At 38.9% G+C, this 26,091-nt stretch overlaps 1 long non-coding RNA gene across 1 annotated transcript in view; it reads right to left on the reverse strand.

Moving 5' to 3' along the window:
- LOC138758927 (uncharacterized) overlaps nucleotides 1–20,551 on the reverse strand; it is a 188,795-nt gene extending 168,244 nt beyond the window's left edge. The window contains exon 1 of the long non-coding RNA XR_011354535.1: nucleotides 20,439–20,551. This is a non-coding gene — a long non-coding RNA (uncharacterized lncRNA). The remainder of the gene's footprint in view (nucleotides 1–20,438) is intronic.
- Nucleotides 20,552–26,091: the final 5,540 nt, after the last annotated feature.

Raw genomic sequence — 26,091 nt, forward strand, 5'->3', positions numbered from 1 at the left:
CCATTTCCGGAGATCTAGTTGGTTTACTTAGCAAAGTCGATTATTCAGTATGAAGGCCGATGTTTGAGTGTACTGCGGAGAGTCGGGTCCTTAAATTGTGCCCAAATATCAATTTTGCAGGTGTACTTTTTGTAAATGAGTGAGGCATATTTCTGTATGCTATGAGAAAATCTGTGATTTTGTGATTCCAAGAAATATTTAGAGATATCTTAGTTTTCATGGCTTTTTTAATTATTTGTACAATATGTTCAGCTTCTCCATTAGTCCATTAGTAAGGTGTGCAGTACACATGTCATATACCGTGGTTACGTAGAAATACTTTAAAAGCATCTCTTACAAACTGGGGTTCATTATCGGAGACAAGTTCTATAGGTAATCCATATGATGCAAACATACTTTGTTGTCTTTCAGTTGTCTGGATTGTTGTTATTGTATGCATGTTTGATACTACTGTGTATGCATGTGTGATACTACTGGCTATTTGGAGAATGCTGTTGCAAGTCCAAAGGACACCAAAACCCAGCAGCAATAGAAATTCACCAACACAATGGTTACTTAAACAAAAGTTGCTTTTGATTTTCTTTAAACATAAAAACAGGATCAAACTTAAACTTATTACTATTAACTTAACTTAACCCCCTTCTAATTCTAAGCACACATGTATGTAATGTATTTACATTCAGGAAAGTTGTTTGATACACAATCTAATCTCACTTCTCACTCTTCCAAGTTCACCGGTTTCAGGCAATACTTATACTGTGCACAGAATTTAACATTTAAGTATTTTCACCAGGCCCCAGTGAAAACGTAAATGGTTACTGATCAGGAAGGTTTTAGTTGGTTTCAGAGAGAGAGATTAGTTTCTCGTTGGACACACACAAACTGATTTCCTCCGATCAGCCACTTCAGTGTTTTGACAAAGAAACTTGCCCCATCATAGGTTTTCCAAATGATATCCTCTTCTTCCATGTCACCACAGAGTTCCTCTTGTTTTCTTTATTTCAGGAGAAATACTCTAGCCAGCCATTCCCTCTTGTAAAGACTACAAGGGTTTTCAACAGGCTGAATTCAGAACTCAGAACCCATCTTCAAAATGGGGTTTTCAACAAGCCTGCCAGCTTGCCATGTTGCAGCCTCAAAAAGCTACAGTAGAACTGATTCTCTCTCTCTCTCTCTCTCTCTCTCTCTCTCTCTCTCTCTCTCTCTCTCTCTCTCTCTCTCTCAATCTCTCTCTCTCTCTCTCTCTCTCTCCCCCTCCCTCTCTCTCTCTCTCTCTCTCTCCTTGTAAAAACCCAATCCTTGAAAGATCTTATCAGCACTTTGAGCCTGGACTGTTTATTTGCAGCTGCTTTTTAAAATTCCTTCCAAAGCAGTTTCATTATTTTTTTCAGAATGACTGGTGTCTCAATGTCTCACTTTCAGCAAAGCTTTTGCATTTTAAATGAGATCTTTTTTGCGGTGTTACTCTGTTTGTGAAGTGATCTACACTAAACCCCCACAATCTATCTCTTTTAAAGACATGTTTATATATAATATAAAATATAATATAACCCATAAAGGTGCATCAACAACAATAAGGAAATTTTCCCCCATAAATAGACCCGTGAAGTCCACGTGAATCCTGTGCCATGGTCGGGATGGCCATTTCCATGGCCAGCTTGTGATGCCTTGGGTTGTATTTTCTGACAAATGCATAATTTCCTTGCTGTTTGTTCGATAGTGATGCCCATGGATGGCCACCAGACATGCATCAACACCAGAGTTTTCATTCAGACTATCCCTGGATGATTGCTGTGAAGCTCTGCTAACATGGCCATTTGCAATTTTTTTTTTGGAATGATTGACCTGGTTCCTCACAATAAACAACCTTCTTCAATAGTTATTTCATTACTGTAGTTCTGGAGAAACAGTGTCTCCTTCTGGCCACACATTCAATGTAAAATATAAGACATCTGACAGTATCAGATCATTTCTTACTTCTTTGCTGATGGTTTTTGCTGTAATTGGTAGGTGATGAATTTGTTCTTGTTTAAAAGCCATCACTTCTGCCGTCCAGTTAATTATCTCTTCTGTCTGTTCAATTTCAGTTAGGAGCAAGCACAATAAAGCATCGGCAAGGCCATTTTGTTTTGCAAGTTTATGTTTCAAGTTGTAATAGTAAGCAGTGAGCATCATGGCCCATCTCTGAATTCTTGTCACCACGAGCACCTCTTTTTAGGACCCTTTTTAATGCCCTTTTTAGGACCCAGTGGTTTGTTGTCAGCTACTAAGGTGAATTTCCTTCCATACAAGTATTGGTGAAATCTTTTCATTCCAAATATTATCGTCAATCCTTCTTTCTCCATTTGTGCATAATTACGTTTACAAGCCATCAATGAGCAGGATGTCTAAGTTATTGATTGTTCTCATTTTTCCATGACCTGTGACAATATTGCATCCAAAGCTAGTGGCGAAGCATCAACTGCTAGAGTCACTTCTTTGTTTGGGTCATAGTGGACGAACATATTATCGCTTGAGGTCAACAGCTCTTTCAAATGGATGAACATGTCATTTTTTTGTGTGTTCCAGCACTGTTTCTAATCTTTTTTTAACAACTGGTTCAGTCTGTTGCACAGTGTGGACATGTTTGGGATGTGCTTCCGATAATGGTTGACTAAACCTAAGAATGATTGTAATTCGGCTCTGTTTGATGGACAGGGAGCTCTGTGGATGGCTTTGCTATCTGCCGGATGCTTTAGGACTCCTTTACTATTAATTGTAAACTGTAAATATGTTCATGAGGGTACTGTAATTACGCATTTGTCTTGGCGTAGCCAGATGTCCGCTTGCTATAGTCGGATTGGGACATTTTCTAGGTTTGATAGATGCTCTGCTGTCCCATCCTCTAATAATGATATCATCCAGGTAACATCCCACATTTATACCGTGCAGTAATTTGTCCATAACTGCTTGAAATATTGCAGGAACAGCTGATATTCTGTATGGCATTCTAGAATACGTGAATAACCCCAAGTGAGTATTAATTGCAACATACTTTTTTGATGCCTCATTCAATTCAAATGGCTGATTCGCCAGTGATAAATCCAATTTCATGAACTTTATCCCACCATTCAGGGATTGAGTAACTCCTCTGCTCTAGGCATGGGATGTTCAGGTATTTGCAGAGCTTGATTAATGGTGACTTTGTAATCACCACAAATTCAAATTTCTCCATTGAGTATTTTGGACTGGCACAATTGGAGCTGCCCAAACACTATAGTAAAGTTTTTCAATCTGTTGAGTTCTGATTTAATTTTTCCTTTTACTGCAAAAGGTATTGTCCCTGGCTTATAGAACTTTGGTTCATCTCAGGTTTCAATGGTAACTTTGCCTGGACTCCTTTGATTTTCCCCAGGCTTTTTCGAAAACTATTTTATACTTCTTAAGCACTTGTTTCAGCTTTGATTTTTGTTCATTCTCCGTATACATCTTCAGTACTGATCCGATTTCCATCTAATCCAATTGGATGTGCGATAACCAATATCTTCCAAACAATTCATGTCCTTTTGCGTCAACAATAATGAGGGGTAAATCGATCTTTCTTTTATATTTGACGTCTAGTTTACATTTACCAAGCACCTTGACTTTCTTCCCTGTGACCGTTTTCAACACCATGTTGGACTGTTTCATGTTAAGATCAGGTAATAGTCATGCTTTCACAGTTTTTGCATTAGAGTTACAGATGCTCCAGCGTCCATCTCCATTTGAAGAGGTTCGTTGTTGATTTTAACCGTGACATAAATTTCAGATTTCTTATCCCCGCACAACAGATATGGATTGCCTTTTCCTCCTCGGAGTCATTAGATGCACCGCTAAGGGTTCCATCCTTCTATTCCACATTTTTCGGTTTTGACAGCTGTTTGTTGTATCTTGGTTTCTGTTTTTTTTTCTCTTTTAGTTTATTTTCTTTTCTCCTTGGACATTTGGACTTGACGTGTCCCTCCTTGTCACATAGATGGCATTTGGGCCTTTTTGAAGTAACATTTACCAGGGCTGTGGTTGATTTTCCCACAACGGAAGCATTCTTGTCAGTTTAATTTTGTCACTAACATCACTGCAGATGGATATCCATATTTTGGCTGGCCATTTCGAAACTCAACACTGTAGCAAATGTAGACTTAATATCTAAATCTTTCTTACTTAGCAATTGTTGTTGGGCATTGCATTCAGCCAAACCCATGACCAATCTGTCTCAAGGACTCTCTGAACTCACAACTTTCTGACAGTCTACATAATTTAGTCAAATATTAGCTTATGGGTTCACCTGCCTTTTGCTTTCTGGAATAAATTTTGTACCATTCTGCAATTATTACTGATTTGGGGAATAGGTGTTCCCCTATTATCATGCACAACTCCTCCTAAGACCTAGCACTTGGTCTTGCAGGTGCCAAAAGGGACTTCATCAGTTTAAATACCTTGCTCCCACTTCACTCAAAAACATGCTTGTTTTCTTTATAAAACCAGTGTATCTGTTATATTGTGGGGAAGTTCAGATCGAATCTTTCAATGTAGACATAACAGACTTCTGCATCCTTGTACTTTCCAAAATGGCCTTCCACCAATTTGAGTCATTTTACATGCATCTTTTCCCTTTCCTTTGTTCTCTTTGTTGGAGTCTGTGGGGCTCACTGCTGTGGAGTTTCCTCTTTAAATCTTATCTCCGATGTTCGGAATATAAACGAAGTTCATTTCAATCCTTGTCACATATCTGTTGAATATTCTAGATATAGAAGTATACTAACACTCAGAGACCTAGTGCTTCATTCATTCTCTATTACTAATCTAAAAATGGTTTCCCACGCCATATATATATGTATGTCTATGTATGTGTGTGTTATGATGTCATATGCAGGCTTGCGTCCCGCGCTTGTGTGCATCCACAACACTGCCCACAAGAAGATATCTGAGCAAATGGCGAAAGTGTTTGCCAAAAGAGAAAGTTTTTAAAGGTTAAGGAAAAAAAGAGATTTAGGAAGAAATTCAAGAGTTTAGGGCCTTTGGCATTACTGCCTAGCATTTACACTTGAAGATTATCAAGAAGTAAAAAATGAAGCAACATGGAGTTCTCAGGCACCTAATTGACTCAAATAAATATTTCAAGCAATGTGCATTTAGAAATTAAGCACAATGGAAATGGTGAACTTAATTGCAGGTTGCTCAGATATGAAGAGAATAGGAGATGATGGTTCAATTATAAAATTAGTACAGCTTATAAATACAGAAAGCAATAATAATATCACTGCAACCAAATAAAGATGTAATAATATTTCAGATTAGGGTTATGGTTATCTGCAATAGATTAAAATCAATACAGAGCAAAACTTTAACTCTAATTAAAACTTACATTGTCTTAAGTCAATATAAAACAAATCTTTAGTGAGAGCAAGTTTGGGAAAATCCATATATAATTAATTGTTCATTATTGAAATCAGCTATTTCAGATATTTCATTTCTGTTGTTGAAAGAGAGCCATGATTCTGAGAGTCAATGAAAGTGCCAAGACTGGGACAAACCTTCGGTCAATAGGAGCATGTTTACATCGTTGACAATTTTGATGCAAAACCAGATTAAATTTATAGAAATTCATTTGTCATTGAGTTTCTGGGGTTTGACCTCACATAAGTATTTGTCACATAAGAATTTACTAATTACTGGAACAAGGTTTAGCTGTACCATGATAGGGACAATGTACCACCACTACCAAATATTATTGGTTAGAAAATTGAAAATTACAGCTCAAATTGCAAAGAAACATAAATAGGTAGCTCTCTCTTTTTCTCAAATGCTCCTATTTCTTCACATATCTAAAAGGCATACTGGTTGATAGGTTAACTGACTACTGCAAATTGTTCCTGATGTGAAGGTGAGTGCTAGGATGTAGTGGGAGATCATGGGAATGTGGAGAGAATAAAACTGATTAGCGCTGCAAGGGCCTGTTTCTGTACTGAATTTCTCTATTACACTGAGATTCCATGGGTTCATCCTTTGAATTGTGTTACAGCCATTCTACTCACTCAATTGTACTTAGTCTAATATAAAACTTGAATGAAATCTGGTTTTGTCTGGAAATACAGAAATATTATTTATCAAATTATTAAAGATAAGTCAAAAAAAAGCTAATTTTTCTGATGATCTGTGGAACTTCAGCTGGTAACCTGACTTTGATTCCCTTCAGCAGCCACTGACCTGAAGGGACAATTAAGTAAAGGGCAGAATCTTACCACAGTAGCAATTGCCTTCCTGGCATTAACATGTCTTTTTTGAGCAGGTGGGCTTTGAGAACCACTTCTTTAATAGTAGATTAGTTCCCCTTTGCAGTTTTACTCAAACCAGGACCTGAGTACAAGGACTTTGACATTTTCAGCTTCAGTTCAAACATGGTTGGAGGAAAATTGTGAGCTCAAAGAACCTCAGGCAGTGAGGTAAGAAAATTCATTTCAGATTTACTTACAGCTTATGAGGAGCATGTGTGTTCCAGTAGGTAATTTAAGGAAAAGCCTTGGACCTCCCTTGCTTCCCTCCATCACCTTTAGCTTCCCCAATTGCCTATTACACTGTTCATTTGTTCCCAGATTGACTAAATGCCTGCAAATTGCTCTATATCTACCTGCCTGCTTTCCCCTGTTATCATTTGTCACCCTGATCATAGCTCAATTCAGGAAGAACCCTTGTGAAATTCATGCAAATGAGGAAAGTTGGTTTAGTTCAGCTGGTCCTACACATTTCCAGATTCCCTGAATGGCTACTGGAATAGTGGGCCACAGGCACCGTATCTGACCCCCTCATGCCCCTTCCTCCCACCCAACTGTCAGAGTCAATGCCAAGAAGTGTTGTGGACATATATTCAGGATAAGGATTGAACCATTTAGAAGAAGATATAAATCTTTTCATGGCTCTACCTCATGTTGCTGTGGATGTTTAGATATTAATGATACATGTTACACACTGCCTTGACCATGTCAATCTTCTAGGTCATCTCCTCAAAAATAGCATTCCTAATGTTCAAATATAGAGTAAAATCCCTGGTATCTGGAATTCATGCAACTGGTAGCCTCAAGCAACTGGCAAAAAAAAGTTGAGGAAAATAAATAAATAAGAAGAATTAAAATAAATATGAATAAATAAAAATTTAAATAAAAGTTTTAAATTGTAAGTGTACATGTCCTCTGAAGTAACACCTTTGATGAAGATGGAAGCAAATATTTAGCCAGTGGAGGACCTTGGTCGTGCTTTGCTTGTAGCAGCTGTTTGAATAAATTTGTGTTTGAATAAAATGGCATCACTCAGGATGAAGAGCTGGTTGATGCTTCTCACCGTTGTGGTGACTGTTAAATTATTTCTGTATCCCTGCTTAGTAAGAGTCTTTTTTTTAATTAGTGTATTACTAATCTCTTGGTGCCTGCCACATTGACCACCGCCAGTGGGCTGATATCGCCTCAAACCGTGCATCTTGGCGCCTCACAGTTCGGCGGGCAGCAACCTCCTTTGAAGAAGACCGCAGAGCCCACCTCACTGACAAAAGGCAAAGGAGGAAAAACCCAACACCCAACCCCAACCAACAAATTTTCCCCTGCGGCCGCTGCAACCGTGTCTGCCTGTCCCGCATCGGACTTGTCAGCCACAAACGAGCCTGCAGCTGACGTGGACTTTTACCCCCTCCATAAATCTTCGTCCGCGAAGCCAAGCCAAAGAGAAAGAAAATATTATTTAGTATATTAGTAAGGCTTTTACTGTAAATTTGGGGGAGGGGAAGATTAATTTCTAAAGCACCAGGGACCACATTAAATTTAAATTTTGTAAGTTATAGGAATTACCTGATTAAAGTAAATTTTACATAATTAAGGGCTATAATGCTGATTTTTTTCAAATTACTTTACATTTTGCACTGTCTTTTGTCTTTTAGACAGTTTATTCTTAATGCTAGTGTTTTAGTTAGGCATTTTTAGAGTGAGTCTCAATTAACCGGAAAACTTGTTTATCAGGCATCTACCAATCCCCTTAGGTGCCAGATATCAGGAGTTTTACTGTATTACCATTTTGCAATTCACTTATAGATTGTCACTTTACAAAATTATCAAGAAATGTTCTTTCCTATCTGATTCTATTAATATGTTACTTCTTCTGGATATTGAAACCAAACATATGGTGCAGCTTACAACACAATTGTCTGGGATCTATATTTCATTTTGTATTTGGTGCTGTTTTTAACTATGGTGCCCATTTGGGAGAAGGGCAAAAGCAACTAAATTAATGAAATATATTTTTAAAGGAATTGGATTCTTTATTTCCCACATTTTGGTTGCAAGAACAGGAGCTGTGTGATTCTCAACTGAAACTGCCTGTAGCGTTTGTATTCACCAATATTGATCATGAAAGGTAGCCACAGAAACAGGTCAAAAGTACGGCATGTAGAGAGGGAAAATATGGGTGTGGAGGGGCGGGAGGATAGTGGAGCGGAGAGACGAGTGTTTTCGTCTCATATGGCTGTATTTCCACTCTCCTCTCTACCACTACGCCACACCCCTCCCTCTGGTACATTTATTTCAAGCCACTGTGCACCATATGTTCATGATGCAGGCAGAGATTGCAGCAGTGGCCTCTGCAGAGAAAAGCTGTTCCATACACTCCATGCACAGAACTGATCTGCTGTGATCAGTCAGGCAGGAACAATCAGCAAGTAAAACATTAATCCCCAGTGGAGGCACTTTAATTTATGTATGGGTGGCAATTTAATGTAGGGTTTAGAGAATAAAAATGCAGGTTGCTGGTTGCACATTCACATTTTAGCATTTATTTTAATTATACAGTAAGAAATAAATCCCATGCATGTTGATAATTTCATTAAATGATTCTAAGGAAATGATATGGATAAAAAGATGAATTGTGCCTGGATGTCCCCAATCCGATTTCCAAACAGAGACCAGAATTATGCAAAATAGTGTAGTAAAATATTGTGTAAAATGGTTTTCATACACATTTATGCAAATTAATTCAACTTTTAGGCAAATTTGTTTCAACAAAACAATTAAATAACTACAATTCACAAAATTTTAATTTTTTTTTATAATGCAGAGGACACAGCTAATCAGATACATAAGTGTTTTATATTGCATGAAATTCCACTAATGTCATTGCCAGTAAAACTTTGAGTGATTGTCATGTCAGTCATAATAAATAAATTAAATTTAAATTAAGACATACAGTATGGTAACAGGCCTTTCCACCCCACGAGTGTGCACTGCCCAAATACCCCAAATGACCTACAACCCCCATATGTTTTTGAAGGGTGGGAGGAAATCCACGCAGACGCAAGGAGAACGTACAAATTCCTTACAGACAGCACCAGATTCAACCCTGGTTCACTGGCATCGCAATAGCATTTATCAAAGAAATTAATCTTAACTTTCATCCATTATATGACTTCTAAGCCAAAAGTAGGTTAGCATATCAATCACTCACTGAATAGGCATAAATTAATCAATTGAAAAGTTACATTGTCATACAAGGAACAATATGACTTTGGTGTCAGCTTTATATTAATAAATATAGTGCCCTATCTGCAAAGTTGTTTCTTTCCAATATTAAGGAGCATTTTCCTTGACTTCTTTCAATAACAAGGGTTCTCCAAATGGATTGAGCAATTTCTTTGAAAATAATGGACATGTTAGATCCTGGTGAGATGTGTTCAACCATTTTTTAAATTTGCTTTTCTTAACATCTTGTTATTTTTGAATTACACAATCCATTGACATGGATTTGAAAGTTCTTGAGCGTTTTGTCTAATGGAGTTAAACAGAAGAACCTCAACGTTTTCAATGAGAAATCTGCCCACTCATCTGGGCTTTGTTAAACTGGATGCAGCAACAACTCTGTCTGTTACAATGGAGGAGGACAGCTGCAAAGGACCAAGGTCATAAAGATGTCAGTACATTTAGTAACTTGATCCTAAGCAGTTGCTTTTGTTTTAAATATCTATGTTTTGAAAATGTTAATGATTGCTAAACATTTTTTTAAAAGTTTGATCCCATTCAGCAAATAATAATCCAGACGTAATATGATTCATTTTTTGAATACCTTGCTTGGTGCAAGGCCTCAACATTAATTATTCTGATGGCTGCAACAAGAATATTTTTCCTGAGAAGGTAAGTATGTATTTAATGATTTGTGGACAGCACATTTAACTTGCCATTCTCAGGAAGTTGTAAGCCAATCGATTAAACAGAAAATTTAAATGTTATTAAGCATTATTCTTAATTACAAGCATGAATTGCAAGTTATGAATAACTGTTAAACTGGGTAACCAGAAGCTTAAATCATTTGCAAAGATGTTACCAATTTATAATTACAGATGACATTTTCCTCACAATTTAGGACTGATGGCAGTCAAGGAAAGATGAATGTAAATTTCTCAGGTCAATTTCTCATGAATATGGATAAAATGTCACCTACATCTTGCACATTGATATGTTTTTGATTTTCATGTGTGCAGTATTACAAGCTCCTGTTTTCATTTAGGGACTGTCACTTTAAGGGCTAGTACCAGCTGTGACCATTCAGAGAGAACTGAGTGGCAACAGTCACATACTGACTGTGCCCAAAGTTTATCCTCTGGAGGAAGAGAGAGAAGCATTTGGTGTTTTATCCAGGAAGACAGATCATGAGAGGGAGCCTTAAAGAGAGAGCAGACTTGACCACGACACATTCTGATGAAGACAGAATTGGAATGACATTGTGTGCGATGGACAATTCAGATAATTCTCCTGTCAGAGGATTATTAAACCACCGTGACCAAAGAAAAGGACACTTTGGTTGACCTATAGCTGGGTAAAGGAAGCAGTAGAATCGTTGCATTGGATCGTTTTGACTGGGGCGCGCGTGTATATTCACACATAGTCGGGGGTTAAGTTTAGATAAGTTAATTAAGGTTTATGGTGGTGAGCCAGAGTGAGCAATAGAAGTAAGTTATGTTGAGTGAGAAGTGTGAAAGAAATGAGACAAGTCCAGCAGTGTCTCAGTGCGAACTTGTTTACTCAAAACCCAAAAACAAGTGGTTCAAGCACTTGCTCCCTTTCCCTTTAACCCCAATGTCCTACGGGGTGAAGATGATACGGGCTTCTGGTGCGGGGCTCACCCTGAATCAAAAGTCCCGCTAGAGGCCGTCGGTTGCCTTCCTGTCTGTGACTACTGGTGCCAGTTCACTCACTGCATAGGTGAGCCATGCCGTGTAGGTGCAGCTCTACATGACGCCCTCCCCCCCCCTCCCCCTCCATCAGAACTGGAATCAGTGGTCCTAGCAGTCACTCAATTGCCCTATTTACAAGTTCTGCTTTGTTTGCAAAGGGTCAGAATCATAACCAGCTGTTCAATATCAAGGTGTGCCGGTCTGAGGTGGTCTACCTTGAAAGTTGCTTCCCAGCCCCCAATGTCCAAAACACAAGTCGTCCCGTTGTGTCAAATTATTTTGTAAGGTCCTTCATACAGCCTTTTCAGGGGGTTCTGTGCAGTCCTCAGCAGACAAACACAAATCCACCCCATTGCAGATCATCAGGTATATATGATGGTACTTTTCCATGGTGTGATGTGGATATCTGGACTAAATTCCCTAGCCTTTCCCTAAGTTTTGTGAGGATTTCCGTTGGTGTGTCTCCTGGAATGAATTCTCCCGGTACCGTAAGCGTAGTGCCATAGACCAGTTCAGCCGAAGATGCTTCCAAATCCTCTTCAAATGCCCAGAAGGAGCCAAAGGAGTTCTTCCACACATTCTGGTCCTCAGAGACATGCAATCAGGGCTGATTTTAGGTGCCTATGGAACCATTACATGAGGCCATTTGACTGTGGGTGGTACACCATCATCCTGTGGAATTGAGTTCCTAGCAGCTGTGCCACCACAGACCATATGGTTGACATGAATTGAACTCCCCTGTCCAAAGTAAAGTGGGCAGGGAGACCAAATTGTGCAACCCAGGTGGTAATGAGCATCCTGGCACATTTCTCTGCTGTCATGTCTGCTATGGGAACCAACTTAGGTCCCCTGGTAAATCAGTCCATCATTGTAAATAGGTAACTTGATCCTCTGGACATTGGTAGTGGGCCAATGATGTCTGCATGCACATGCTCAACTTTCCTATGTGGTGGTTGAAAAGGCTGTAGTGGTACCTTTACCAGCCTTTTTAATCTTGGGGATAAATTGGATAGATACATGGATGGAAACTGCCTGGAGGGTTATGGAATGGGAGCAGGTCAATGGACTAGTGAAATAATGATCAGCACAGACTAGAAGGGCTAAATGGCCTGTTTTCTGTGCATTCTATTGTTCTAAAACCAGCCATACCTAGTTAAAGGTGTCTAACATCCTGATATGAATAGATTGCCAGCACATAAGAAAATTCAAAGGGCGTAGAGCATATTATAGCATTTGTAATTGCAGAAAATTGGTCATGACAACAGCTCCTAAAGGGTTGCTAAGTGGAAAGCCTGGCAATGACATAAAAATTGGACCAAAGTTTACAATGGCAAACTGGAAACATATGAACCAAACTACTTCCTATCTCACTGAATAGCCCACAGTTATATTTCAATGAAGTACCAAAGGTGAGGCCAAGTGTGAGGTTCTCTTCAAAGCTAAATGGATTGTTTCTCAAAAACACAAAGATGCAAATTTATGAAGGGATATTCCTCACTGAATCCATTCATTTCAACCAATGAAGTCCTATGCGCTGAACAATAACATTAGGGAGAGGATACAGGTGTTCCAAGCAGTTTTTTTGCAGGATGCATTTGCTGTGAACTCCTGAACCACAGTGAGAAACCATTTCAATCTATCAATGGAAGAAATATTGGGTGTGGATAACAGCCAAACTGTAATGTTGGGAGGTTACTCAGTGAAAAAGAACCTTTTAATTGAGGAATACCTGATAATTCTGTGCAACTAAAATTGAACAAATAAGCTACCAACCAGAATTACATTTGAGTAAATGGGCCTACTTCGATAGAAATGAAGTCAAACGACTAAAGTAGAAAATGTCAGCCAATTACTTGAGAGCCTGTATTGAAACCCGTGCTATACTTTACAAAAAAAAATCTCAATTTATAATTAGCCACCTGGATCTGCAAGATCATGTATAAAACTGACACTCGCAGAATAATCCCTTTCTCCAGGCTGGTGCACCAGGAGGAAATACCCAAATAACTGTTGACATTTTTTCCTTTGAAATCTGTTAGGTCTGCTTTGTTCATGAATGAGTGAGACAAACACCAGACTGAGTCGAAATCAGGGTTCTTTGTTCTTTATTACCGGATTGTAACACTTGCAACTAACAATGTTAGTCGGAGAATGCATTCTGCCGTTATCAGCAAAATGGTGATTTTTTATACCCTTGGATACGTGCTTAGAACATCATCATATCATTACTTGTCCAATGACTAAAACTGTTGCTATCCTTTCCCTGCTAGCTTCCTGCCTCTCAATCTATCAATGTCTCTCTTATCTTGTAAGTACAAGGATGCATTCACATCTTGTTACAGCCCTGCCCAGGGTAACTCCTTACACATTCCCATCTCATGATGTTTTACCTTACAAATCCCATCTTTAACAACCAAGATCAAAGAGAACTTCTACAATTAGATAAAAGTGAAAATCAAGGCAGAGTTCAAATAAAGAAAGTTTTCCTGTAAGGCTTCCTGTTTCAATTTTTAATATCTACAGTGCATAGCATATTGATGAAATACACAGTACTTGTCACCCTCTACACCTATTAAGCAATCAGTAAGCAATATAGGACAAATAATTCTCTTTGAACCAGGATGTATACAGCAGAAGAATTAAGTACTTACATTATATAGCTTTAAAGTACTTTACACTTCATGAATTATGATCATTTGTACAAGATAAAGTAGAAGCAAATACACACAAAAATAAAATAAATTGATAAATTTCCCAATTCAGCACTTCCTTACCTTCATTAACTTATCCAAAGTTCACAGTTGAACTTTATGGTCAGAGTACACACATGACATCACATACATCCCTGAGATTATTTTTCCATAGGCAAGGCAGAATTTCAAACTACCTGTAACTATAAACAATACTCAAAGAAAGAAAGAAATGTAAATAAACTGACTGCAAATGCAGTATATAAATATACAGTAATAAATAATGAGCGAAGTACGAATCATTAAATGAATTTCTGAATGAGTTCATTGGTCAGGTGTCTGATAGTTGAAGGGTAGCAACTATTCCTGAACATTGTGGCACCTGTACTTAATTCCTAATGGGAGGAGGAAGAACAGAGCATGTCTTGAGTGGTGTGAATTCTTGATAATTGCTGCTGCTCTCCGATGGCAACATTTCATGTAGATATTCTTGATAGTGGGGTAAGTTTTGTCTGTGATGTACTTGGCTGAGTCCACTACCTTTTCCAGAACTTTTCACTCAGAGGCATTGGTTCCCCCATATCAGGTTGTGATGCAGCTTGTCAGAACATTTTCCACTACACATCCGTAGAAGTTTCCCAAGGTTTCTGATTACATATCAATCCTCCACAAATCCTTGAGGAAAGAGATCTACATCATCCTGCACATGTTCTGTTCTCACTGCTACCATCAGGAAAGAGGTATAAGTGCCACAAGACTCGCACCACCAATTTCAGAAACAGCTGCTACCCCTCCACCATCAGACACCTCAACCCCAAACTCAATCAAAGACTCATTTCAGGATTCTTACTTTTGCACTTTGTTGATTTTTTTTTTCTCTCTGTATTGCACAGTCAGCTTGTTTACATTTCTTTATTTGTTTACATGCATACATATCTTTTGGAGTACAGTTTTTTTTGCACTACCTGTAAGTGATAATTCTACTTCATCAGGAGGAAAAAGAATCTCAGGGTTGTATGTGATGTCATGCATGTACTCTGACAAGAAATCAGAACTTTGAACCCAATAATTTTTGTTTTCCTATCCTAAGGTCTACAATCAGCTCTTTGATCTTGATGGCATTGGATGTGAGGTTGTTGTTACTACACCATTCAGCCAAGTCTCCAGTGTCTCTTCTGTCTGCTGACATTTCCAATCCTCCAAGACCTCTACAATCCTCCAACTCGGGTTCTGGAACATACTTGATTTCCTGAAACCATCCATTGGCAGTCCTACCTTCACCACACCAGACATCTAGCTGAACTCTCTTTCCTACATCAATCCCCTTCTTCCTTAGTCATGATTCTGAAGATTAATTCATTTTATATCCCAAATGCCTCCTTATGTGGCTCAATATTTAAAAAAAATAGTTTGCTCATGGCATAGCATGGCTATTAAATTACTGGAATAAACATGCAAGATGTATTGTCAAGCACCTGATTGTCATGTTATCTGAGAGAGTAGTCAACTGACCTTCACTTCCTTTCATTCTTGAATCCAACTCAAACCTATATGAATCAGATAAAACTGATCAAAGCTCACAGAGCAGTGCAATTCAAACTTCCTTTGATAGTCTATTGTACTAACAAATGTTATACAAAAACTAGCCTGCTATTCCCTCTTTTAAAGATTCGTCATTTGTGTCAAAAAACCTCAGCCCAGAAATGACTTGGAGCTAGCTGTCAGTTCCCTTGAGATCAATCCAGTCTGCAATTACCTGTATTCTTTTTTTGCCATTTAAAATTCACACCCATGACAACTTGATTGAAACAGCTCCACGTTTTAATGTTACAATCTTTATCTTTCTCTATCGGCTCGTTAGTTGAAGAGGTTCCTCCCATGTTGGTGAATTTGTTCATTATCTTTTCTGAGGATATCATCCAGTTTGAAGTTATGACTATATTCATGCCAAAATCTTTGCTTGGGAATTGTTCTGGATTTATCAGCATTTTAAAAGGAAAGTGAACAGGTTTCATTCAGCAACAATTTGAATACTAAAATATTCAAAGATTTTAAAGGATAAATTGGTGGAACTGGCACTTCTGCATGGAATTGTAAACCCTGCATTTAAAACACACAGAATTAGATAAGATAAATAGACAGTTAGTCCTGAACAAATATCAGTATCGATAAGGAGCTTCAGCTCAAAATATTAGCTGTTCTTTTTCACCCACTGAATGGCGCTTGACCTACTGAGTGCCTCTAGCAGATTGTGTTTAGCTTCAGATTCCAGCATCTGCAATCTCCTGTGGGTCTCCATGGCTCACTATGTGGTCTAGTCAAGTCGTCAGGTTTATTGTCATTAGATTGTACAAATACAACCCAATGAAACAGCGTTATCCGGTCGTCAGTGCAAAAACATGCAGACATACAACTGGACATAACAGATAAATAATGCATATGCAGGAAAAGAATTATACATATAATTATTGTTTTGAACAAATGAGAGTCTCAGATGGCTAGTGTGAGCAGTTCCTTTGGTTGTTCAGCATTCTCACTGCCCGTGAGAAGAAGCTGTTCCTCAGCCTGGTGGTGCTGGCTCTGATACACCTGTAACTCTTCCCTGAAGGGAGCAGCTAAAAGATGCTGTGTGCAGGGTGGAAGGGGTCCTCAATGATTTTGTGCGCCCTCTTCAGACAACGATCCTGGTAGATCATGTCTATGTTGGGGGGTGGGGGTGCTGGGGAGAAGACTCTAGTGATCCTCTCTGCCACTCTGATGGTCCTGTGGATTGACCTCCAATCATTTTGATTACTTGATTTGTTTTGTTGAGTCAGTGTGACATGCATCCTGTGTGAGGCTCAGACTAAGTTTACCAGGAATTCCATTAATGTTGGGTTTTTAAGATGAAGTGTTTTCATGCTGGATACAGTATTTGACTACAATGAGAGATTTAGGCCCAGGAAACTGAAGACATACCCAACCCCTAAATGAATGATAGATCAAGATTCAAAATTCCTTTCATATCGTAGATTAAGATACAAAATATAAGACACAAAAGGTATCAACTTTTTCTTGCCATATGGCACACAAAGACATGCCATTAGCATTGCCCTGTCTCCCCAACAATTAAAAGAAAGAGATGAAAAAGAGAGCCCCTGCAGAGACACCAAGTCCCTGTGGATTAACCTCCAGTACTCCTGCAGTCTCTGGAGCTGTGCAACCTTCTGTCCAATCCATTGGCAATCAGAGCTCACAGATCCAAACCCCTGCTACAATTAGGAAGCTTTCAGCACCAAAAGACCCTCTGAGAGGTCTCCTTGTCCTCAGCACCCACTCAAATCCCAAGTATGAAACCTGGTTCCCATGAGCGGTCTGCAGTCTGGTTTGTCATTCGTCTGCTAGTATTCCACATCCTGCAGCCTATGTGGGTCCTTAGGCCTCCGAACTGCTCGCTGATCTGCTACTGTGGTCAATTTCACTGCAGGGTCTTCTCCTTCTCAGCAGAGGGTGTTGCTCGCTCTGTTGGCTTGCACAGGTTAATGATCCCCTCATGGTTCACTGCCAGTCATGGGTGCCACTATCTTGGGCACAGACCTCGGTGGTTTTAAAAATATTATATAAACAATGCTAGCCCCTTTAATGGGATGTTTAAAGCTTGTATGAGGCCATTAACATTATGGCTGGGCAGTAGGACCCCTTAGTGGAGCACTGTTGTCTCCATTCCCTGCTCTCTCTGATCTGCATCAGTGCCAGTGCTGAATCGTCATTTTAGCACATGGCAAAGGTTCATGCATTATTCAGAGCTCATGATGCTGCTTTCAGGTCTGAGGCAAAATGGCATTAAGATCAGTAAGGAAGGGAGGCATGGGTATGCACAGAGAATCCACAGGCACCTGTGTGACATCGACAACACAAGGGTATTCAAACAATAACTGACTACAAGTCAGCTTGCAGCTCCCTTCCTAACATGTTGAATCCTTCTATATATGGTTTCATGACAAAAGTAAGGTGACATTAAAGAAAACCTCATCTCCTCCTAAAGAACAGGCATCTTTGCACGGCCTTAGCTTACATGAAGGTCCTATTCAGGGAGAACTCACACTAAGCAGCAGGACCAGGCAATACATGTGGTCTGGTGCTGAAGGTCTGTGCAGCCCAGCTGAAGGAGGTTGTTGTGGACATCTACAACATCTCACTTTCCTAGGCCACTATTCCCACAGGATTCAAGGCAGCCACCATCATCCCACTTCACAAAAAAAGCGATGGTAACCAGACTAAATGACCTGCCACTCAGTACCGCTGATTTCTAAGAATCATCCAAGTGCTTTGAGTGGCTAGTGATGGAATGCATCTTCCAGCAATGTTGCACCTGCTCCAGTTTGACCACCATCCAAGCCATTCCACAGATGATGCAATAGCCTTGACCCTCCACTCTTTCTTGACCCACCTATTGAATGATGTATCATATTCCAGGCTGTTGTTCATTGACTTCAGCTCAGCATTCATCATGATCGTACCTCAGATGTGGGATACTACAGATTCTATCTGTATATGTGTATATGTACAGATGGTAATGTAGGATGACTGTGATTGGCTGAGAGCGTAGCCATGCCTACTGGCAGGTCTTAAAGGGTTGCTCCTAGCCAGACCAGGTCATTCTGGACTGGTTGACCTACATGTGATACGCTCCAGTCTTCTAGTTAATAAAAGCCTTGGTGAGGATCAACAAGCCTTTGATTCTTTTGACGCGTTCTACAGAATGCTAGTGGATAAACTGTCCTCCCTGAGGCACAACACCCTTCTCTGCAACTGGATTCTGGACTTCCTGAGGGAAAGACTACAGACTGTCTGGGTGAGCAGCAAAATCTCAAGCCTAATCACGTGAAGCACTAGTGCACATAATATAACCTGAGTCTCAATGTGGACAAGACAGAGCAGATGATTGTGGACTTCAATAGGATGAGTGTTGACCATTGTCCACTACAAAATAACCTGAGTCTCAATGTGGACAAGACAAAGCAGATGATTGTGGACTTCAGGAGGATGAATGTTGACCATTGTCCACTACAAAATAACCTGAGTCTCAATGTGGACAAGACAAAGCAGATGATTGTGGACTTCAGGAGGATGAGTGTTGACCATTGTCCACTACAAAATAACCTGAGTCTCAATGTGGACAAGACAAAGCAGATGAATGTGGACTTAATGATGAGTGTTGACCATTGTCCACTACAAATCAATGGTTCCATTGTGGAGAGCACAAAGCCCCTTGGCATGCATATAAAGAATGATCCATCCTGATCTCACAACACCTCCTCATTAATTAGGAAGGCACAGCAGCACCTACATTTCCTAAGGATGCTGAGGATAGCAAGGCTGCCAGGCCCTATCTTGATAACCATATACAGGAGCATAATTGAAAATGCCTTGTCTGGCTGCATCATTCAGTGGTAAGATAGCTGCAAAGCATCAGACAATACAGATGATAGTTAAAATAGCTGAGAGGATCACTGGGGTCTCCTTTCCTCTTTTGATGATATTTACTGGGAATATTGTAGAAGACCATTTCCAACCAGTGCGCAGTATATTTAACCCACTACCATCAAGAAGAAGGGACAGGAGCATCAAAATCAGGACTTCAGGGTGGGGAATAGCTTCTTCCGCAGGCTGTGAGACTGATAAACAGTATCCTGCAACTGTGTAAATCATCCCAAATATTTATATATATTTATTTTGAATATTAATGTGATCATTACGTAATGTGTATTGTGTGTTTTTGTGTGTGCAACATGATCTGGAGAGATCCTATTTCACCATGTCAGATTTGTAAATCAGATGAGAATGAACTTGAAATAACAGAGGATTGATGAGAGAAATGTGATTATGTGCTTTAAAAATAACTATTGACTATGTTCCACATAATTGGACTGCCACAAAAATTGAAACTTAAGAACCCCACCACCACCACACTTCCAGCATTATGCCTTCACCTGAATGTGACCCCGAACATCTTCCACCTCCTGAACTGTATCCACAAATGATTTAATGCACTAAACTCCACCACCTTGGAAATTGTCATGCAGGTCACATTTGAGCCTTGCTGAAGCATTTTCAGCCACTGCTTCTGCAAAAATAATCTGTTTTATCCTCACATACAGGTTATGGTGACCAAATGCACGTTGCACTTTATGAGACAAAACCACAGGTATCTGTAATGAGTAAAGAGTTTGTTGTCTTATACACCAAAATTCTTACTTGCTGCAGCCAAATAGATACATAAGGTACACCAACATTGATAGCATTCATTAAATTACCACAATATACCAAGATAGAAAGAGATAATAAATATAAAAGGATAGAGAGATAAATATTTACAGTAACAGCTAGTGCAAGGAAATAAAATTGATATGTCATTAGTGCATGCAGACATTTTAGTAGTCCCAGCCTAGCTTACTTAGGGATAGTGTAGTACAAGGAGGTTCCTGATAGCCACAGGATAAAAACAGTTCATAACCCTGGAGGTGCTGGATTTTAAGCTTCTTTACCTCTGCCTGAAGATAGCAGGGAGAAAAAGTTTTGACCAAAGTGATGGAAGTCCTTCACAATGATGGCAGCATCTCACATCAGTGTCTTCAACGGATGCATCTCCATGCCACCCACAAATGGTACCGTAAAGCAATTTCCCAATCTAAATCTTACAGCAGGTGCCCATTGGATTTCACAATCGTTTTTCCAGTAAAATCCTATCATTAATATGTCACAATGTGATTGAACTTTTGGCTGAAACATTTATGTTTATCTGAGCAGGCAGATAAATGTATCTAGCATCACAGTGTGCCTTCACTAATCCAGTGTAAGGTCGGCCGAGCCAGGCTACATGCATTTTGTTTGCATGAAGCTAATCTCTTTCTACCAGCAGCCATATAAATTAATCATAGATGTGTACATAAAGATAAAATATTGTAGTTTGTACAATTCAAGAATAGAGTGCTCTCTCTAGTCTCTCTTTCCGTCATCCCTCGATCTCCCTTCCTCCAGCTCCCCACCTCCTTCCCTTCCTTCTCCTATCAGGGATCTATCTTTCTTACTCCTCTGCTCTCTCCCCCTATCATTTCTCAATTTCTTTTTTTTCTCTTTTACCCTCCAACCTGCATCCACCTCTTACCTGTCAGCCAATATTCCTTCCCCCTCTCACAGCTCCTCCTCCACCCCCTTCCCGCTCCCATTCCCCCCCCACCAACTTTTTATTCAGGTATCTCCCTGATTTTTGTCACTTCTGAAGAAGGGCTCAGACCAAAACCATGGACTGCCTTTTATTTTCTATGGATGTTGCACGACTTGCTGAGTTTCTCCAGCTCTTTTATGTGCAGCTCTCTCTTCTCTTGCAATTTCCATTCGAGATCCAGTGATAAGATAAATATAATTTATTCTAGCCATTGTAAGGTTATTTTAATTTGGTGTTCATTGTGAAAAGAAACCTACTTCTTTGGCCCAGTAGATTCTATGGAGTTTCTATCTCTATGGGGTGCAGTTGTAAGTAAATCTCTGCTGTTTCTATTTTAAGCCTGTTAATCATCTGTCATTATGTCTTCAAACTAAAAGACTCCAGCGACGAACTCTGTTGTGTTCTGATAAATTCAGCTTCAAATTAGCCACTGTAGTTAACTCTTTTTTTTCAATATTTTTATTGAAATTGAAATTGTATGATTTAATTTACTGTATATTTCAGCATATAGGTCGAGTCGTGAAATCCTAAAAAATTTCTCAAAAGTGGGGGTGGGGTGTCAACTTATATGCTGGATATACGCTGAGACTTTAAATTCTCGGAAAAACCAGATTAACATCAGTTCGATGCATAAGTCGATGATGGAAGCACCTCCCCACCGCCAGCGCTGCTACTCCCCAACACCTCCCCACTGCTGGGTTCCACCATAACCACTCCTACCTGGGACCCTGAGGTTGCCATTGCTGCTCCTACCTGGTAGGCTGAGGTTCGTGCTCCCAGCGAGAGCACAAAGTCGCTGGTCTAGCTTGGTGGGCTGTCGCCACTGCTGCCTGGTGGGCCAAGGTTTTTGCTACCTCCAGGAGCACAATTTTGCCACTGTTGCCTGATAGGCCAAGGTTTCTGCTACTGCTGGGAGCACAATGTCACTGCTCCAGCTCCATGGGCTGCCATTGCTCTTGCCTGTAGGCTGAGATTTGTTTTTTACTTCCTTAATTTACAGCTTTGTTACTTGCAATTGGGGTGTTTTTAAAAAAAATTGGGTTGTTCCTGGGAGGCCCAGACAGCCTGAAAAATGGTGGTCAACTTAAACACTGAATATAAAATAAATTCATTAAAATTAGCCTAAAAAAGCAGGGGTGAGAGGAAGGGGGTCAACCTGTCTGTTGATCGACTTATATGCCAAAATATACAGTCTAATGTTCACATTTTTTATATATTTACAAATTAGGCATTTTGTTCATTCCCAGATTCCTAATTTTCCTGGAATTCCTGAGGTGAATATTTTTTATACATTTTTTTGGACTACAACCTCCTTATAAGGCTTAATATCTCATATTTAAGACAAAGTGGCTAATTTAAGGCAAGCCCCGTTAATTAAAATCAAGAATGCTGGGAGCAGGATTTGAACCTTTTAATGTCCAATGAAATGTGGAATGCTACTCTTAAACTGATTAACATTACATCCTTTTGTGCATGGCAATGTCTGTTTCAATTTAAAGTGGTTTATAGAGAATATATGTCTCAAGTTAAACTGCCTCATTTTTATCAGGACATAAATCCTTGATGTGATAAATATAAAATGGCGATGCCTCTTTAATTCACATGTTCTGGAGCTGTCCTCATTTGGAAAATCTTTGGAAGGAAGTTTTTCAATCTCTATTAGTTTTTTTTAAATTAAAATTGGAACCTAACCCTTTAATAACTCTTTTTGGAATACTTCATGACGACGATGACGTATGAACTTCAATTCAATGTCATTTTATCCTTTTCATCATTAATGGCCAGACGTATAATTTTGATTGAATGGAAAGACATTATTTCACTTAGACATGTACAATGGTTAAGGGATATTATGTCTTGTTTAAACTTGGAAAAATTAGATATGCTATCATTGATTCAAGTATCAAATTCCAAATGATATGGAGCTCATTTATGGAATAATATCATAACATTAAGAGTTCATTTTGATTTGGAATTTTGGCATGGTGCTGTCTGTCTCCAAGATTAGGCCACTTGAACTTTTTAAATGTCAACCTTCAACCTTGCTCTGGGGAACGGGTTTAGAATTTTTTTTGTTATGTTCGATTGTTTCATGTTTGTGCTATTGTAATTCTGAATTTCTACATGTGATCCTTATTGTAACACTTTTTACTAGTTCTGTAGCACATCATAATTGTTTTTTTCTATTGAATAATTATCAATAAAAATATTTTAAAAGGAAATTGAAATTGAAAAATATAGAGTACATAAGAATACATTTTAAAAGTCAAAACATAATGCATTCCACTTAGATCATGCCAGTTCCTCCAATGTACCCTGCATTCTCAGAATCAGAATTTATTGTCATGAACAAGTCATGAAATTCAGTGTTTTGTAGCTGAATAACAGAGCAAACATTCATATTATAACTATCTTACAACATTACTATAAAAATATATATATATAAATAGTTGTGCATGAAAAGTAAGGCAGTGTCTTTGGTTCATCGATTATTCAGGAATTTGATGGCAGCGGGGAAGAAGCTGTCCTTGTGCTGTTGAGTGCTCATCTTTAGGCTCCTGTACCTTTTTCCCAATGGCAGAAAAGTGAAGAGGGAATGGCCTGAGTGGTGGGGTGTTTGAGGATAGAGGCTGCTTTTTCAGACACCACCTCATGTAGATGTCCTCGATGGAGTGAAGTCTGGTTCCTGTGATGTTGCAGGCTGAGTTAACTGTTTGAAGTTTTTTTCTTGTCCTGAGATTTGACGCCTCCATATCATGAGTGATGTGACCAGCCAGAATGCTTTCCATGGTACATCTGTAGAAGGTTTTGAGTCTTCAGTGACATACCAAATCTCCTCAGACACCTCACAAAGTATAGCTGCTGACAAGCCTTTTTTTGTGATTGCATCAACGTGGAGGCTCCAGGACAGATCCTTGAAGTTGTTGATAACCAGGAATTTGAAGTTATTGACCCACTCCATGGCTGAGCCCTCAATAAGGACTGTTCCTTTGACTTCCTCCTTAGGTCCACAATCATCTCCTTGATTTCATCTCAATTAAACAAATTATATTACATAAATATTTTATTATAAAAAGAAATTCTAAATCCACTACCAAAAATGAGGCTGTTTGGCAAGGAGAGGAAAAAAATTCCTATTCACAGTAATAAATTACCCTTATTAGTTAACACTTCTGCATTCATATCAAATCAGAGATTCTGAAAATAATTCATAAAAGATCCCGTGTTTGAAATTTTCAAATTGGAAATTGAGCATCTAATCTTCTCTAAATTTAAACATGACATCATGTAGCCATTGAGCATGAGTAGGCGGAGGAATGTCCTTCTATTCCACTGTAGATAACTTCAGTAATTACAAAGACTTTCTCTTTTTTTTTCACCTCATAGCTTTTAAAACTGAAAACAATCATTTTAGTGTTCATTTTAGTGGAACTGAAACAGATCTGTATTGATATTTATCCTTAGTTTGATGTTAAAACTATATTTCATCTAGATATGGTTTAATAAGTTGGTTTTGGATGGTTACAGAGGCACAAAGACAACACATTAGTATTTTAAACATGGTTCTTTGCAGCTGGTAGTTGGCTTTACCATCAACAAATGCCTTTACATTTTAAAAATTGTTGACCATAGAAGCCAGTTTGAAATGTGACATGGCTGCTGATTGCAGTTGAAGGAGATGAAAGATTTTTATGATGGTTCTTGAGATAAGTGGGACAATGGATTGTTTGCTTGAGTATACAAGAAGCCATTTTATCTGTAAATTCCAGACAGCCTGGAACTAGGAGAGAACCATCAAACAAATGTAATTACTTTGATCCTGTGAGTAAGTGGACAGAGATATTATGAACTTCAAAGATGTCACAAAGATGTGACATGAGAGATTTGGAGAGATTTTGAATCAGTTTTAGAAGTTAAGACCCTGTGTGACACACACAGGAGTTGGAAGCTTGTGAAAGACAGGGTTGAATTACAGTAACCAGAATAGGTGCTGTTATGTGTTACTCCTAATAAAAGGGGAATACAGAAATAAGTGGATTTCAAAATGAAACCCACTTTCTGACTGCTCTCTTAAAAATAAAGAATGCAGCTAATTGTGGAAGAAAACTCCGTGACTCTTTAAGAACACTGAAGAAGAAAATTTGTCCTTCTAGAAAGGCAAGACTCATATTATCCTATTCACAGGAGATACAACATAAGTGGCTTCTAAATAAGTAAGACAACTTCTCACTTGTGCCCATAAAATGGTCACTCCTGTTTGAAAACTATCTATGAAGGACAACTCATCAAAAGAATTGTGAGTGTAAAGAGGCCTGAAGATATGATGTTTAAAAGCGCTTTATAATTATTTCTGAAATTAAAATTTAAGATCTTCAAGCAAGTCCAAAATGATTCTGAAGTTTTTAAATTGACTTTTTAGAGTTTGGGTCTTTAACACATGCGCGCATGCACGCACGCACGCGCGCGCACACACACACACACACACACACACACACACACACACACACACACACACACACACACGCACAAACACTTACATTTGCACATAGTGGAGGTTTAAGGTAGAGTTTAAGTTAGAGATAAGTAAGAAATGTCATGTTATTATAGTTTAATAAAAACTATTATTTTAAATCTACTATTGTCTGGTGAATTTTCCATTGCTGTTCCTTTGTTAGTGCTAACAAAGTCTCTTTAGTCCCTATCTAATTTGAGAGAGTTGTTTGTTCATGACAGAACCAATAATACTCATGCTTTTTGAAAATCAACGTGCATTTTCCTATCTGGACTTTTGACTGTTTATTCAGAACTACACAATGAAATTGCACTTAGGAAAGAGTGAGTTGTAAATTGCCATTTCTAGGTCATTTTCAGCCAGGTTTTTGACCAGGCAGTTTTCAGTCTGAGTGCATTTGGGATTCTGTCGTGAGTCAAGGCATAGCATTTCCTTAAAAACATACCTCAGTGTTATCAGG

The sequence above is a fragment of the Narcine bancroftii genome, chromosome 1 (genome assembly GCF_036971445.1).
Source record: "Narcine bancroftii isolate sNarBan1 chromosome 1, sNarBan1.hap1, whole genome shotgun sequence".
Classification (NCBI taxonomy): Eukaryota; Metazoa; Chordata; class Chondrichthyes; order Torpediniformes; family Narcinidae; genus Narcine; species Narcine bancroftii.